This window comes from Canis lupus, chromosome 11 (assembly GCF_003254725.2).
Source record: "Canis lupus dingo isolate Sandy chromosome 11, ASM325472v2, whole genome shotgun sequence".
Taxonomy (NCBI): Eukaryota; Metazoa; Chordata; class Mammalia; order Carnivora; family Canidae; genus Canis; species Canis lupus.
In genome coordinates this window covers 66644637-66658328 of record NC_064253.1, presented here as the reverse complement: position 1 = coordinate 66658328, position 13692 = coordinate 66644637, and the positions used below count along the sequence as shown (strand labels likewise).

Genomic DNA, 13692 nt, shown 5'->3' with positions numbered 1-13692 from the left:
AATCCTGTAGCCCTAGTGCTGGTAAGCACTTCCTCCACCCCCTCTCCTGCAAGTCCTTTACAAATTCAGGTCCATTCCATATGCATTTTGTTTTTAAGATTTTATTCATTCATGAGAGACACCGAGAGAGAGGCAGAGACACAAGCAGAGGGAGAAGCAGGCTCTCTGCTGGGAGGCTGATGTGGGACTCGATCCCGGGACCCCAGGATCACAACCTGAACCAAGGAAGACCCTCAACCACTGAGACACTCAGGCGCCCCACTGTCATATGGGGGGGAGTTGGGGAAGATGAGAAAGCTGAGACCTGCGCCTAAGGAGGTCACAGTGGAAGGAGCCTGCTGTTGTGAGGCAGAAAGGATGAAGGAAGCCAGAGCACAGAGCGCTGCACAAGAGGCACCCAGAGCACACAGCAGTCTAGACAGGCCTGCAAGTTGCAAGTATTGGTACGATTTTACCTGGAAGGGCAGGAAGAGCTGCTCCAGGCAAAGGTGAGCCTCTTCCAAAAAGTAGTGACTAAGACCCTTGGGAAGACTGCAGAGGTTGATGGGGAAAGCCGTGGGCTATCTGAAACCCTGAGGTGATGCTTCCGTATTGCTGCCCCACCCCCCTCCCCGCAACTGGGTGACTCATTTCCCCGCTCTTGGCCTGTCACTCTGTCTCACCCGTGAAGTAGGAACAGCACACACTCTGCCTACCTTATAAATTGTCTAGACCAGTGTGCAGGCTTCAACCTGTTACTGAAATGAGAAGCCGACTTAATGGCTTAATGGAATGTGACCAGCATTTTTTTTTTTTCTTTGAAAAATATGAAGCATGAGAGTACATGACGTGTTGTAATAACATGGTTTTGTTTCACTAACCTTCTGTTTCTGGTATTTGTGTGTGTTTTACTTTGTTATATGTTGTACCAGTAGGTAAGGTCTTTGAGGCAAGGATTTGTGTTTCCTTCCCTCCCTTCCTCTTGGTTCATGGCTGTATTCTGCTTAGGCTAGTATTTGGCATATAGTAGGAGACCAGGACCTGCTTATTGAAGGAATGAATGAATGAACATATATGAGTTAGGTCATGATGGAAAGGGTTTTTGTTTTTGTTTTTTTTTACTGTGAGTCATGGCAAAAAAAGGTTGTGAAAGCCAGTGCTCAATAATCCAGATGATAGAGGGTGCCTGGGGGCTCAATCTGACTCTTGGTTTTGGCTCAGGTCATGATCTCAGGGTTGTGAGATCGAGCCCCATATCGGGCCCTGCGCTCAGCATGGAATCTGCTTGACGTTCTCTCGGTCTTCTCTAAAATAAACGAATCATTATCATAATACAAATGATAGTGCTTTGTATGATTCTGGAATTTAAACTGAAATGACTTCATAATTTCAAAGAGATTTTTTCCCCCCTGAACAATCTATAAAATGTCTTATTAAGTTATCTCTGGTCTTTCCTCCACTTTGGCAGTAGAAACTCAGCCTTTCTGGGAGTTTAAGGCCCACCAAGGCAAGGGTTTTGGCAAATATGGTTACACTGAGAATAGAAGATAAACCTAGAGAATGTCAAGTCATTGGTGCAGATGCCCCCACTACGAGCATCCCTCCAGCCCGCATGAGTCCCGTTCAGCATCAGCTCAGCCCATGTTTACTGAATGCTGTTCTTCACCTCTGTATGCACAGTGGACACAATTCTTTTTAAATGAGCAAATGCAGAATGAGGAGGAGGAGGAGAACTTCACTGTCCTCAACCTGAGAATCTAGAGCGGGTGAGACCAGCACGCTAGGAGGTAACATTGATTGCACCTTCCTAGTGAGAGGATGAACCTGGCTAGGCCACGGAAGCCTACATCGGGATAAGCATTTGGGGGGTGCCTGGCCGGCCCAGTCGGTGGAGCATATGACCCTCGATCATTGGGGTCATAAGTTCGAGCCCCACATTGGGTATAGAGATTGCTTCAGTAAGTGGATCTTTATTTAAAAAGAAGAAGCATTTGAACTTGGCTTTTGAAAGAAGAGACTTTCAGCCAGGAAAGATAGGAGAGCAACCATGAAAGCAAAGGAAGAGCCTGCACAAAAGCAGAGCAGACATAGGGGCCATCTTGAAGCACCAAAAGTCCAATTTGGCTGGTCTTGTGTAGATAGATTTGGACAAATTTGTATACTGTGATAATCAGAAGTGAGGCCAAAGGCGCTGTGGGACTCGTTCTTTCAGAGAAGCTAAGGCCGCACTGGGGTGAGGCCCTCACTTCATCCAGCGACTGGCACCAGCCCCGGGCCCAGCAGCACTTGCCCGCACCATGGCCTCCATCTCAGAGCTCGCCTGCACCTACTTGGCCCTCATCCCGCACAATGATGAGCTGATGGTCACTAAAGATAAGATCAGTGCCCTCGTTAAAGCAGCGGGTGTAAATGCTGACCCTCTCCAGCTGGACTTGCTGGCAAAGGTCGCGGCCAGTGTCTACATGGGGAGGGAGCCTCATCTGCAATGCAGGGGCTGGTGGACCTGCCCCAGCAGGACATCCCCCCCCACCACCACCACTACCACCCCACTGAGGAGAAGAGAGTGGAAGCAGGAATCGAGGAGTCGGATGATGACGTGGGCTTTGGTCTTTTTTGACTAACCCTCTTCTGTAACCCATTCAATAAAAAGCTGAACCACCTTTTTTTTTTTGATATATTTCAAACATTCATTCAACTAATCTCTACACCCAATGTAGGGCTCATTTTTTTTAAAGGGGGAGGGGACATGCTGATCCGGGTCATTTTTGCCACAGCCAGTGTACAGCACGTGGCATTTTACAGACCACAGGAATTAGTTCAGGATTGGACACGTTAACCAAATTCAACCCAAATGAGACTCCAGGAGAGATTTGCTGGGCTGATGGAAAAGACACGTTTTCACCTTTGAGAATACTAACAAAAGGGAGTCTTTCTCTCTAGATGTGTAAAAGGAAATACACACCTGTATGTTTATAGATAATTTATATTTACGTAGTGACCATAGTGACCGTGAGATGGAACAAGTCTCAGAATGAAGCCACTGCCATATAAGGGGCGGCAGAGAGAAAGCAGCTGGGTCCTTGATGCCATCGTTGAGTTGCCGAGTCAAACAATCCCTAAAATATGCAACCTTCCTCTGGGATTTCCAGTCATGGGAGGTAATCCTTATTTTTATTTGCACTGACTCAGCCGCACGCCACACCGCTAGGCAGGGGGGAAGCAGAACTGGAACCCGAATCTCACACCCGCACCTCCTCCTGCAGTCTTCCGTGTCACCACAGTTAGTCACCTGTGCCCTCCCTCCCCTGCACTTAGTTGCCTGCCCGGCACCTGCGGACCTCAACCCATCCACGCCATGTCCCTTCCCAATCACCCTACCGTGAGCTCTGGAATTTGTTTCAACCACCAAAATAGGTCTCTGCCTTCCATCTTTTCCTCAGTCCCACCTTTGTCTCCCTCCCTGCATTGTTGATACCTGGCTTTCTCTTGGGGCCTTCTGGCGTCTTCTGCCTTAGGAGGAAGCAGCTCAGGGCTTCACGCCTGGGCTCTAGGCTCATTCGTTGTTAGAACTCCAGAATATTGTTTTAACTTAATTTAAAAATTCACTTCTTAAAAAAAATTAAAATTCACTTCTTAAAACCAAGAAACAGACTCTTAACTACAGAGGACAAACTACTAATCACCCGAAAGAAGGTGAAACAGGTAATGGGGATCAAGGAGAGCACCCATCGTGATGAGCACCAGGTGATGGGTGTGTGGAGGGGCTGAATCACTACACTGCACACCTGGGACTAATATTACACTGTGTTAACTGGAATTTAAGTGAAAACTTAAATTCACTTCTTAAAAATGCATGTCCCTGCCCGACCTTAAAAAAGTCATGCCATGCCAGTGTCCTTGACAGTATGTCTGGGATTCCAAGTCCCCAACGACCTTGAGTCCTACTTCTCAGTCTTCATCCCCTCTCAGCTGTTACCCCGAGGACATCAACAGCCTCCTCAGGATGAGCCAACCCTCGTCCACCTGGTCAAATCCAGTTGTCAGCCTTCTTCCCCAGTCTCACTTGAACTCTCAGCAGCATTTTCCACAACTGATCACACCCTCATTCTTAAAAATGCTAACTGCATTCTGTCTTCAGCCACACCTCACTCCCCTGTGTTTTCCAACTACTTATTAGTTGTTTATTCTCAGTCTCATTGGCTGGCTTCACCTCCTTCCAAGTGCAAAATGTTGGACTACCCTGGAGATCAGCGTTTCCATCTCTTTCCTACCACCTAGAGTCATTCATTGCCTGGGTGGGTAATCCTACCCAGTACCATGGCTTAAACAGTGATTATCTTCTGATTACTTTCAAACTTCTATCACCAGCCCTGACCTCTCCCTTTGTGGTGTTTAGTCTCCAAAGATGACGGCCACTGATTCCTCCCATCCCCGTAGGCACAGGCCACTGTTCTCATCAAAGGTAGCATCTGTTTCCTCTCCCCTTGCACATGAGCCGGCCCAGTGACTTGTTTTGACAAACAGGATATAGTAGAAGAGACGGTATGTCAGTTTGGACCTATTCTTTAAGAGGCCTGATGGTTGTACTCCAGAAACCAATATTGCACTGTATGCTTACTAAAATTTTTTAAAAAGAAAAAAAAAGGGTCTTGACAGCTTCTGCTCTAATCCTCCCTGGAGAAGCCAGCCACTGGATAAGAAGTCTGTTCCCTGTGACCACCATAGCTATGCTGCAAGCTAACCACACAGAGAGGCCACATGGTAGACCTGAGGTGCAGGCAGTCAGTGAAATCACAGGACAGTCCTGCTCTGGCCTGCCACCAGCTGAAGCAGCCGAGTGACTGACCCCAACTGATGCCACATAGAGCAGAACTGTCCAGCGTAGCACAGTCAACCCACAGAATTGTTAAAAAAATAATATATTGTTGCTGTTTCAAATTTCTATGTTTTAGGGTATTTTATTAGCAGCAACAGATAATTGAAATACCCTTGGTCTCCAAACTCTCATATCCATTGTCAACATGACATCTCCACTTGAAAGTCTAATAGGCATCCAAACTTAACATGCCCCAAATCAGTCTCTTGACACCTCATCTACCCCACATACTCTTCCCCCAGTGTCCCCCATCTCAGTAAATAGCCATTTGCACAGCCACAAATATAGGAGTCATTCTAGACTCCTTTTCACACTCCTCTTGGAATCTCAACAGCTCTCACCTGGAATCTACCCAGAATCCCATGATTTCTTACCAGTTCCACTGCCATCACCTTGTTCCAAGCTGCCATTGTGATTTACCTAGACAAGTGCAATAGCCTTCTAACTGGTCTTCCTCTTTCCACATTTGCCTCCTGCCTTCCACCTCACCCCATAGCTAAGAACATTCAGTACAGCAGCCAGAGTGATGCTTGTAAAATGTTAAGTGCGGCACATGAAAAGATGCTCAGCATCACTCATTAGGGAAATACAAATCAAAACCCACAGCCACACCCATTAGGATGGCTACTATCAAAAAAGCAAGGATTGGTGAGGATGTGGAGAAACTGGAACCCTTGTGCACTCTTGGTAGGAACGTAAAATACTGCAGCTGCCACGGAAAACAGTATAAGCGGTACTTCAAAAAATCAAATACAGAATTACCATTTGCTAAGCAATTCCTCTTCTGGGCATATACCCCAAAGAACTGAAAGCAGGGACCCAAACAGATGTTTGTACACCCATGTTCATAGCAGCATCATTCACAGCAGCTAAAAAAGATGGAAACTCCCTTTCATGAAGATGGCACCGAAGGTGAAGAAGGAAGCCCCTGCCCCTCCCAAAGCCAAAGCCAAAGCAAAGGCTTTGAAAGCTAAGAAAGTGGTGCTGAAAGGCGTGCAGTCACAAAAAAAAGATCCATACGTACGTCACCTACATTCCGACGACCCAAGACCCTGCGTCTCCCAGCCCAAATATCCTCGAAGGCGCCCCCAGGAGAAACAAGCTTGATCACTCTGCCATCATCAAGTTCCCCCTGACTACTGAGTCAGCCACGAAGAAAATAGAAGACAACAACACACTTGTGTTCATTGTGGATGTCAAGGCCAATAAGCACCAGATCAAACAGGCTGTGAAGAAGCTCTATGGGGTCAACACCTTGATTAGGCCTGATGGAGAGAAGAAAGCATATGTTCGACTGGCTTTTGACTATGATGCTTTGGGTATTGCCAACAAAATTGGAATCATCTAAACGGAGTCCAGCCGGCTATAAATCTAAATATAAAATTTTTCACCATAAAAAAAAGGTGGAAACTACCCAAATGTTCATCAGTGAGTGAACGGATAAACAAAATATGTCAAATACCCACCATTTGCTTTGATGTGGATGGACCTGGAGGGTATTATGCTGAGTGAAATAAGTCAATTGGAAAAGGACAAACATTATATAGTCTCATTCATTTGGGGAATATAAAAATTAGTAAGGGGAATAAAGGGAAAGGAGAGAAAATGAGTGAAAATATCAGTGAGGTGACAAAACATGAGACTCCTAACTCTGGGAAATGAACAAGGGGTAGTGGAAGGGGAGGTGGGCGAGGGGTTGGGGTGACTGGGGCACTGAGGGAGACACTTGGCAGGATGAGCACTGGGTGTTATGCTATATGTTGGCAAATTGAACTCCAATAAAAAAATTTTTTTTAAAGGAAAAAAATGTGTCATATATATATACATATAATGGGATATTATGTGACCTTTAAAAAGAATGAAAGTCTGGTACATGCTACTGCATAGATGAACCTTGAAGCTATTAAACTAAGTGAAATAAGCCAGACACAAAAGGACAAATGTATGATTCCACTAATATAAGGTACCTAGAGTATCAAATTCATAGACACAGAAAGCAAAACGGTGGCTACCAGGGGCTGGGAGGGAGGGGGAAACGATGAGTTCTTGTCTGATGGGTACAGAGTTACAGAACAGAGAATGACAAAGTTCTGGAAGTGGATAGCTGTGACGGTTGCACAACAATGTGAATGTACTTAATGTTACTAAACTCTGACACTTAAAAATGTTGAAAATGGTTGATTTTATGTATATTTTACCACAATAAAATTTCCAGAAATATAAGTAGGATCATGAAATGTTTCTTCTCTGATGAGTTTCCATTTCACTAAAAGTCAAAATCTTTACAATGAATTACAAATATACAAAATATTGTCAAATGAGTCTAGCTGTTGGAACAAAAAGAATTTAGCTGAAAACAAGGTGAAGTCTTCCTCTTGAATCTTAATGTACTCTCACTTTCCCCCTTGGAGTTATTAAGTACTTCTTCTGAGAGGCCATCTATTGAAAATGGCCAATGATCAAAATGACAATTGGAATTTGAACCAAACGTATATATGTGTCTATCCCATAGGAGGGCTGGCAGGGCTGAATGATAATGAAGGTCCGTCCCTGATCCAGAGCAATATCCTTGTTCTGTGCATCTTCGGTGAGGCAAACTAGCCTGGGCCATCAAACAAAAACTGGTTTGACCTGAGACGCTCAGCCTTTCCACTCTTCTGGAAGGTGATGATGTATTCTTAGACCCTCCTGTCTGCCTTAATGTCAAGCAAAAGCAACTCTGAAGAGAGAGTCCTGTGGATGCCTCTGGGACTTCAGGGCCATTGCACTTGCTGTGCCTTCTACCTGGCATGCCCTGCTCCCTTATGCCCACGTGGCTGGCTCCCTCAACAGCTCCAGTCTTTAAGTGTCATCTTTTCAATGATGCCTTCTTAACCTCTCTCTCCCCAGTGCAACCTGGCTTAATTCTTCTCTGTGGCTCTTGGCACCTTATAAAATAGAATGTAACTTACTTCCTCAATTTGTTGCCTGCCTTATCCTACTAGGATATAAGGGTCACAGGGGCAGATGCTTTTATGTGGGTGTTTTTTTCCCCCATAATCCCTAGTCCTTAGGACAGTGCCTGATATATCATGACAAGTGTTCGAATATTTTATTTTATTTTAAATATTTATTTATTTGAGAGAGAGCGAGCGAGCGAGCTGGGGGCAGGGATAGAGGGAGACAGAATCTCAAGCAGACTCCCTGCTGAGTGCGGAGCCCACTATGGGACTGGACCTCACAATCCTGTGATTATGACCTGAGCCGAAACCAAGAGTTGGGTGCTCAACCAACTGTGCCACCCAGATGCCCCCCTCCACCGTGTTCAAGGATTTTAATGGATGGGTAAATTCATCCAAAGGGAACAACTGTATCTCAGTCCTCAGCGGTGGACCCTCTCTGCAAGTGAAATGTACACATGAACATATACAAAAAACCTATCATTTTGGGAGGGGGGCGGTTCCTAGACTCCCTGCAGCCCTGCCATGAGTGTCTGGTTAAAAATTCTTTGATCACAAGTAATTTAGCTGAGATGCCTGGGTGGCACAGTTAGGCATCTGACTCTTGGTTTCTGTTTCAGTTGTGATCTCAGGGTTGTGATCTCAGGGTCGTGATCTTCTCGGGGTCATGATCTTAGGGTCATGAGATGGGGCCCATGTTGGGCTCTGCACCAAGCACCGAGTCTGCTTGAGACTCTGTCCCTCTCCCCCCTGCCCCTTCCCCTCACACTCACTCTCTAAATAAAATAAATAAAATATATTTTTTAAAAAAAGTAATTCAGGGGCACCTGAGGGGCTCAGTCAGTTGAGCGTCTGCCTTCAGCTCGGGTCAAGATCTCGGAGTCCTGGGATCCAGCCCTGCGTTGGGCTCCCTGCTCAGCGGGGAGTCTGCTTCTCCCTCTCCCTCTCCCTCTGCTCATGCTCTGTCTCCTTCAAATCAAATAAATAAATTTTTTTAGAAAAGTAATTTAGCTGCTATACATCTTTGGCTGACTCTCCAATGCAGCCTTTTGGAAACATCCATGCCACAGATGTGATTACTACTGGGAGCTCCCAGGAGACTCAGAGCCTTGCAAGACTAGCGAATACAGCAAAGCTGGCAGCCACAGCTCTGCTAAGAAAACAAGAGACTGTGCCAACCCGTCATTTCTCATAACTGAGCTATTAATTCAACTTATCTTAGGACATCATCCAACAGCAAAAGTACAGGCTCCGAGCCGCCACAAACCGGGGCGCTGCCCTCCTTCTCCAGAGGCGCAGACCTTCATTTGAAAACTGATCTTCTCCAAGTTTAACCATTTTGTGAGTCAAATGCTCACAGCTGCTCCCCCCGAGTACACTTGGCTCCCTAGAACAGGAGACGGCGCAGGGGGACTCTCATCTGCGTGGAGGTTCTGCTCAACGTTGCCAACTTCTGAGACAGCAGAACCGAGAGGACTGACTGCCCCTCAGAGGAGGAGCTCACAGGTACAACATGCCAGATAAAGACTGAGAAGTAAGAATTTTGCAGAAGAAGGGGGTGATGGCAGGGGAGTGGGTAAAAGGGGGAGGTTACCCCGAGCAGAAGGTGAGCAGGGAGAGGAATGACAGGGAGGGAGCGGACGGTATAACAGAATGACCAGCAATGCATGTGGAGGGTTTGGAGCTTATCAGAAAGGCTTTGGAGAGCCAGCAGAGGGATTAAGACGGAATAAGATTTATATTTAGTGAGATTTTCCCAAGAAGCAGTGGTGGGTAGACTGGTGAGAACAAGGAGACTACAGGTTGCTTTTAAACAATCATGGGGCAAAGTGGTATGGACTGCCCAAGGTGCTGGCGGTGAGGAGAATGGAAGGGAAGAGAGTCAAAGGATATTAAGCTAGAGAGAATTATCCACTAGTGGAAAATGATTATGGAGGATGACAGAGGATTGGGGAGAGGACAGAGCGAGGTTCCAGAATAACTGTACAGTTTCTGGCTTGCACAACAAGGTGGATACGGGTGCCATTTCCTTAGGAAGAAATATAGGGTTAAGGGGGGCTCCTGGGTGGCTCAGTGGTTGAGTGGCTGCCTTTGGCTCAGGTCATGACTCCGGGGTCCTGGGATGAGGTCCTTCATTGCGCTCCCCACAGGGAGCCTGCTTCTCCCTCTCTTGTGTCTCTGCCTCTCTCTGTGTGTCTCTCATGAATAAAAAAATAATCTTAAAAAAAATATATAGGGTGGGGACTTGGGGTTGGGGAGCCTTTCTCAACTGGAGCTCCACTAGAGAAGTAAGCCTTAATGCCCTAAGGCCTCTATTGTCTGGGATGAATTCACATCTCTACCCTGCATCCAGAACTTGTTTCTGAGCAATGATTTTAGCTCTTGTACATATAGAACAAAGCCCTAGTTATGTATTTGAGTACTGGTAGAGTACTAGTTAGGTACTTGAGTCATTTTCTGCATTCTGTGGTTCAGAGGAAGGACCCCAGTTGAGAAAGGTTTAGATAATGCAGGTCTCCTTATGCTAAGTCCATGGGAGTGGATGAAATTGCCCCAAGAAAGTATATAAGATTGAATCAGTATGAATGAGAGGGTCAAGGGATGAGGAGCTCAGCAAAGAATCTAAAGACATGACGGAAAAACCAGAAGACTGGGACACCTTAAATTCTCATGGAAGCCAATAAGAAGATAATCTCAGAAAGGATGGGGGGTGGGGGCAGTGGTCAAGCTCTTTTCTAAAGTGTGGTTATTGTGTCACTGATGGTGATAGAGATGATTCTTGGAGTTTATATGGGCAAACGTCTTAAATTGCAATAGTTCTATGTTTATTTCATGTAATAGAGCCTTTATGTTATACACAATAAACATATCTGTTCCTTAGTTTTTGACGGTTACTGTGTACCAGGCATTGTTCTAAGTGTTTCATATGTGTTAATGTTCTTACTTAATCCTCACCACAACCTTATAAGATAAGATATTGTTGTCCCTCCCTTAAAAATGAAGAAATTGAGGCCCAGAGAGGTCAAATAACTTGCGGAAAGTCACAGAACTAGTAAGAAGCAGAGCTGGAATTTGAACCCAATATGTTTGAGAAACTCTGCTTAAAAGAAAGCTACTAGGGGATCCCTGGGTGGCTCAGCAGTTTAGCACCTGCCTTTGGCCCAGGGCGTGGTCCTGGAGTCCAGGGATCGAGTCCCGCTTAGGCTCCCTGCATGGAGCCTGCTTCTCCCTCTGCCTGTGTCTCTGCCTCTCTCTCTGTCTCTCATGAATAAATAAATAAAATATATTTTTTTAAAAGTTACTACTATTATTTGCTTTAAAATAAATTCCAGTAAAAAATAAATGAATCAATTTAAAGAAAATATCAAATAAATAACAGACCAAGTGGACTCAGCTATCACAGCAATTGTGGAAGAAGTAAATGAATGGCGAACCCTTGGGGAACAGTGCTCTGGCTGGAGAGTTACAGCGAGAAATCATGAGTGACGTGAGCAAGCGAGAGAAATACGTGACAGGGAACCAAACCAAACATAGTCGACACATGTCCTGAGAATACAGTGCAAAAGGAAACATCTGGATCATACTGTTCCCTGCCTAGGGGGAGGTCACACTGCATCCTTTCAATTCTGGGTCATGATCTTTGGGACAGACAATAACAACAAACCACAACTACAACATTCACTACTAACTATCACAAGTGCACTTGTTATTGTGAGGGTGAGATTCCTTAATAACATCTTGAAGGATTCACTGGGTTTTTAAAATTTGGCCAAACTCTTCAACATCATGGCCGTAGTTAAATGTATTAGAAATGTGCTAAATTACTTCCTTGATTGCATTTTGAACATTTCAACAGCTGAGTACATTGTAAATACTCCAGCAGGAATTTTTATTTCTCATCATTATTTCTTTGGGATCCCGTGAGAAATACAAGAATCTTGTTTATTGCTGAAATATATCTTGTTTAATATCTTTCGTGGCTGTCCCTAGTGTCTTACCAGCAAAAAATCGTAGTGAAAATGCTCCTAGGCAGGGGGAGAACTGATATAGGGCAACAGAAAGGAAGAAAAGGAAAAGAAAATGCATTGGGGAAGGAAGACGGGATTGTACACCTTCTGGGGCTCCAGGTCATAATCTGGGAGAAGGCAAGAAAAAAAGAGATGAAACAAGTTGAATGAGCCAAGCATACTGGTCACGGAGACCCTCCTCTAGGCACTGGAAACTAATGTCTTGGCACCTAAGTGAGAGTGAGGGCAGCCCAGGCCACTGGCACATTTGCCCACACTCCACATCCCTTGCTGGTGCTCGCCTGCACTTTCTTTGGTCCTTTCAAGGTCTTGGTAGCACATTGTTTCCATGGCAACCCCTGGGCGTGTTTGTCCTTGAGGCCTAGAGAGCCATGTGGTACCCCGGACCCCTGGACCTCCAGGCTGGGTGTGCAACCTTCCCAGCACCCTCAGCGGGACTGGGTCATGTCTCCATCTGTACCTCATGACTACAGCTCTCTTGCAGCTGCCGGAATCAGGCCCCTCAAGATTTCCACAGATCTACTTTCTGCAGTAAAGGGAGAGAACAGAAATATGTCCCATCTGGCAGGTGCAAATGAGGTCGTGTTACTAGTAACAATTCAAATGTCACCAATTCTTGCCAGTCCTTCTCCAACCCAGCATTCTGGCCTGAAAATCGACCCCAAGGTGTTGTGTGGGTGTCTTACCTGGTTTTGCCAGCATCCTTACTCTAATCTCTTCTCGGGTCCTTCCTCTCAGCTGGAAGATTCTGTGATTCTATGGGGTCCGTGAGAAGGGTGGTAGGATTTCCAGGCACTTGTTGATGTTTTAAACTCTTCCTTATAGGAAATTTCAAGCACGTACAAAAGAACAGAGGAGAGTATAACAAACCCTCATGTACCCCTTGCTCCAACAGTGACCTACTCTAAGCCAATTTGTGTATCATCTACATTTGCGTTGACACTACCCGCCTCTGGATTATGCTGAAGCAAATCCTTCAGTCTTTCAGACTAGATCGCAAAAAAGACAGCTCCTAAAAAATAAAACTGAATCCAAGAGTATTTAAGCCTGGGTTTCTGTGTATAAAATGCTGCGTCCATATATGCATTTTCCTGAGAAAATGGTCAATATCTTCTGTTAAATTTTTAAACTGGTCCAGAAGTTTAAAATTTAAAAAGCACTGCTCTAAGTGGGACAATGAGACGACAGCCAGTCTGCCCGAGGGTCAATAATTCCCAATGAAACATCTCATCTTTTCACCATTATGGCCATTATACCCATTTGGAAAGCTTTTTCAGAATGTTCTTTTTTTTTTTAGCAATGATGTAGAGCCGTAAATGTCTATTTTAAAGGTTTTCAGGATTAAATATACTCTTCCAAAACCAAAAATGATAATTTAGAGAGCAGAGAAACATTAGTTAGGGGCATGTATACCATGGACAACATACAGTCACCTACAAGGGCTTCCCAAATGGGCTCCCAGCCGCCCAGTGAAGAAATCCAAGCTGGAGAACCAGAGGGAGGGGCAGCCAGAACAATTTCACTCAGAGCATCAGCTCAGGAGTGTAGCATATGAGCAAAGCACTGCTCAAAATGTTCTTATGTTGTAAACTACAAAGGAGAACATCACTTCCAGGAATGTGATATGAAAATAAAAAACATTCAGAGGCCGCCTGGGTGGCTCAGTCGGTTAAGCATCTGCCCTCAGCTCAGGTCATGATCTCAGGGTCCTGGGATGGAGCTCCCAGTAGGGCTCCCTGCTCAGCGGGGAGCTTGCTTCTCCCTCTTCCTCTGCGCCTTTCACGCCCCACCTTGTGCACACACACACTCTTTTTCTCGCTCTATCGCAAATAAATAAAATCTTGAAAAGAAAAAATTCAGAAACCATACA

At 45.3% G+C, this 13692-nt stretch overlaps 1 pseudogene; it reads left to right on the top strand.

The window, feature by feature from the left end:
- The first annotated feature begins 2263 nt into the window (after positions 1–2263).
- LOC112649786 (60S acidic ribosomal protein P1-like) lies at positions 2264–2639 on the top strand (annotated as a pseudogene).
- Positions 2640–13692: the final 11053 nt, after the last annotated feature.